Here is a 4,324-nt window from a genome sequence, read left to right on the forward strand (position 1 = left end):
AAGTCCTGCTCTGCAGCAGCTTCTCCTGCTGCCCCCCAGCAAATCCAGCACAGCCATCCTGACAGCTCCTGCCAGGGCTGCCATTTGGCAGCTGCAAGAGCCACTGGCAGCAACTGCCCTGCACTGCTCTGCAGCCACAGCCTGCCCGTGCCAAAGGGCTGCCAAGGTTCCTCCCCTGAGCAGCTCTGCTCTGTCCTCCCAGCCCACGATCCCTTTCACCTCCTGCTCCCTTCTCCTGCCTGCCCTTGCTGCCTGCAGCTCCTGCCCTGCTCTGCCATAGGGCCACTTCCTCTGCCCTGCAGGCACTGGGAGAGGCCTTCTGAAAGATCCTACAAGCTGGGGGATGTGGCAGCTTTAGGAGATCCCTGCAGGAAAGCAAGTTTCAGTGTCCTATAGCAGAGAAATATCTATTCAAATCCTGGGAAGGTTTCTCCTGCAGTGAGAGCTCAGTCCCCTCCCAGCCCAGGCTGCCTCTCATCTCTCTGCCTTCTCTCCTGTGCCCTGGGTGCTGCAGGCAGTGCCCTCAGCCCTGCTGGGCTGTGCAGAGAAGCTGATCACCTGCAGAGCTGTGTCTTTGAAGCTGTTCTTGGTTGCCAGGAGCTCCCTGTGTGCCAGGAGCCCGGCCCAGCTCAGCAGCACAGCAACAGCCTCAGGCATTTCATCAGCCTCGGGGGCTTTGGGGATGAGTCCCTGAACATCAGACCCTGAGGAGAGTTGCAGGAACCTCTTGAGAAAGCAAAGTGAGATTCAAACTGTAAAGTTTCTTGTGGTTTTAATGGGTCCCACTGAGGAAACTAACTGAGAAAACATCCTCAGGGTCTTGTTAGAGCACAAACCTGGATGTTGTGATGACAGGTCACAAAATCACAAAATCATCAAGGTTGGAAGAGACCTTCTTTTGGTCCAGGTGTCAACCAGAACCACCATAATCATCCCTAAACCACATCCCATAGTGTCATATCCAGACTCCAAGACCTAATCACTCCTTCTTTTAAAAAAGAATTTCTAATCTGAACCTCAACCAAGGCATCTAAAGGCCAATTGTCTCTCTTGCTGACAATAAAGGCTTGGCAGAAGAGATCAACTCCTTTCCTACTAAAACCTCCTTTCAAGTCATGGCAGAGAGTGATGAGGTCAGCTCTGAGCCTCCTTTTCTGCAGAGTAAATAACCCAAATTTCTTCAGCTGCTCTTCATCATACATGTTTTCCAGGCCCTTCCCCAGTTCAAATTCCCTTCTCTGGACACGCTCCAGCCCCTCCAGGGCCTTTTTGCACTCAGGAGCCAGAACTGGACACAGCACTCCAGGTGGGGCCTCCCCTGTGTCCACCGAGTAAAACTTTAATCTTCTTTCCCTGCCAAACACTTACAGTCAAGAGACTCCTCTCAATATTGGACAAAGAAAAAAGGGATGGGCACCGAGAACACGGAAAAACCCCATCAGAATATCCCTTTTATGCCAAATTTTTACAAGGCGTGGGTTCCGGGGAGAGGGAGCACAGCGCGAATCGCGTGGTTGTTGGGGAAAGAGAGACTTTGGGTCCCTGGGCCATTGCAAAGTTACAGCCACGTGGCAGCCACACCGAAACTTGAGCACCGCTTTTTTGCCCATGCCGAGAACAGAAAGTGGTGCCTTCTGTTCCCATCCCGTGGCCATCTTGTGCTGTGCCTCTGCCAGAGGCACGCACAGAACACAGTAATTCACAGGGGCTCTTCCAGCCTCTGTTATTCTACAGTTCAGTGAATCTTTTCCTTGGAGAGCTCTTGGAAGACAGAATAGACAGAGAGGCAGAAGTAGAGCTATCAAATGCACCAGTACAAACACAGCAGTTTATCTGAAGAACATCTCTCTACTGCAATCATGGAAATTTACTGAACAAATTTGAGGAAACAAGTTTATGTGTGTGGGGTCAAATCATTTACTGGGGCATAAGGAGGGTGATGGTTGGGTACAGTATCAAGGGGTCAGTTGTGCCTCAGGAACTCGTCACCAAGTAGGAAGCTGATGGCTGTGAAGGGGCTGTGAGGTCAGTCCTGCCCCTCCAGGGGACAGGTCACCAGCAGGAAGGTGGCTGGGGAAGGGCCCCTGTGAGGCCCCTTCTCTCTGCAGGAGCTGATGGCTCAGCCTGGGACTCCTGGCTGGGCCAGGGACTCTCCAGCTGCCCCTGCCAGAGCCTGGGACAGCCCAGCACAAGGTCCCTTTGGTTCCAAGAGGCCTTGCAGTGTCGCAATGGCCTCTTGATCCCGTGAGGTTCCACAGTGTCCCAGGGCTCCCCTGATTCCATGAGGCCCCGTGTGTCACAGTGCCCACTTGCTTCCATGTGTTTCTGCAGCTGCCCAGGATTCCTTTTGTTCCATGAGACCCCACATGTCACAAAGACCCTTTGATTCCATGAGAATCCTCAGTGTCACAGTGGCCCCTTGATTCCAGAAGATCTTTAAAATATGGCTGCATGGAACTCGGCTCTTGATTCCATGAGTCCCTGAAGATTCACAAGGACCTCTGGATTCCCTGAGGTTCCGCAGTGTCCCAAGGTCCCTTTGGCTCCATAAGGGTCTCCACTGTGATAAGGGTCCCTTGATTCCATGGGGTTTCACAGTGTCCCAAAGGCCCCTGGTTCCCACAAGGTTCTGCAGTGTCTCATTGTTCCCACTGGTCCATGAGGTTCTGCAGTGTCACACTGGTCCCTTCATCCCAGGAGGTTCCACAGTGTCCCTGGATTCCTATGGCTCCATGAGGCCCTGCCTTGTCAGACTGGGCCCTTGATTCTCTGAGGTTCCACAATGGAACAATGGCCCCTTGGTTCCCTGAGGATCCAAAATGTTTCTGGGCTCCTGTGGTTTCATGAGAGCCCACATGTCAAATGGCCCCTTGGTTCCATGAGTATCCACAGTGTCCCAGTTTTCCTTTGCTTCCATGTGTCCCTGGAATGTCCCAATGACCCCTTGGTTCCATGAATTCCAGAATGTCTTGGAGCTCCTTTGGTTCCACTTGGAGCTGCATGTCCCAGTGTTCCCTCATCACCGTGATGTTCTCCACAATTCCTTTAGTTCCATGAGGCTCTGCAGTGTCACAACTGGCCCTTGACTCCACGAGGTTCCAAAAAGTCCAAGGGCTCCTTTGGCTCCATGAAACCCTGTAGTGTCACAATGGTCCCTTGTTTCCATGAGGTTCCACAGCATCCCAGGAAAATTTTTTTCCATGAGGCTGTGGACTATTATTATGGAGCCCTGATTCCCTGCAGCCATGCTGTGTCACTATGGCATCTTGGTTCCATGAGATCCTACAGTGTCCCAGGATTCCTTCTGTAACATGAGACCCTGCAGTGTCACAGGCGCCCCTTGATTCCATGATATTCCACAGGCTTCCTCTGATTCCATGAGGCCCCAAAGGTCACAATGGCCCCTTGATTCCATGAGGTTCCCCAGTGTCACAATGGTCCCTTTAGCTCCGTGTGGCTCTTTGACACCCCGTGATGTCCCGGCTCTTGAGGAGCCCTGAGAACTTCCCCAAGGGGAAGGGCCGGATTGTGCCCTGGGATGGGGCAGCCCCGGCTGGATGGACACACTGGGAATGAGAGGCTGGGAAGCAGAGCCGGGAAAGGGCCCTGGGGGTGCTGGTGGGTGCCAGTTGGCCCTGAGTCAGCAGTGCCCTGGCAGCCAGGAGGGCCAAGCCTGTGCTGGGGGCATCAGGGAGGGGATTGTCCCGCTCTGCTCTGCCCTGGGGCGGCCTCACCTGCAAGATTGGGGCAGTTTGGGGGGACACAATGGAAGGGAGAGATGGAGCCATTGGAAAGTGTCCAAAGGAGGGAACGAGGATGGGGAAGGGCCTGGAGGGGAAGGCGTGTGAGGACACTGAGGGCACTTGGGGTGTTCAGCTGGAGAAGAGGAGACTGAGGGGAGACCTCACTGCAGTCACAACTTCCTGGGCAGGGGCAGAGGAGGGGCAGGCCCTGAGCTCTGCTCTAGTTGGAACAGGGACAGGACTGAAGGAATGGCCTGGAGTTGTTTGAGAGGAAGTTTAGGTTGGATCTTCAAAAAAGGTTCTTGCCCCAGAGGGTGGTTGGGCACTGAACAGGCTCCCCAGGGCAGTGGGCACAGCACCAAGGCTGACACAGCTCAACAAGTGTTTGGATGATCCTCTCAAGCTCATAGTGGGACCCTTGGGGATGGTCCTGTGCAGGGCTAAGGGTTGGACTGGATGATCCTTGGGGGTCCCTTCCAACTCAGCACATTCTGTGACTCTGTGATTATCAACCCTGTGTTCAGCACAAATCCAAAACACAGCCCTGCACTGGCCATGGGGAAGAAATTTAACTGGACTCC

Source organism: Empidonax traillii, unplaced genomic scaffold, assembly GCF_003031625.1.
Source record: "Empidonax traillii isolate 1590-97213 ecotype Southwest subspecies unplaced genomic scaffold, ASM303162v1 scaffold2738:size30659, whole genome shotgun sequence".
NCBI lineage: Eukaryota > Metazoa > Chordata > Aves > Passeriformes > Tyrannidae > Empidonax > Empidonax traillii.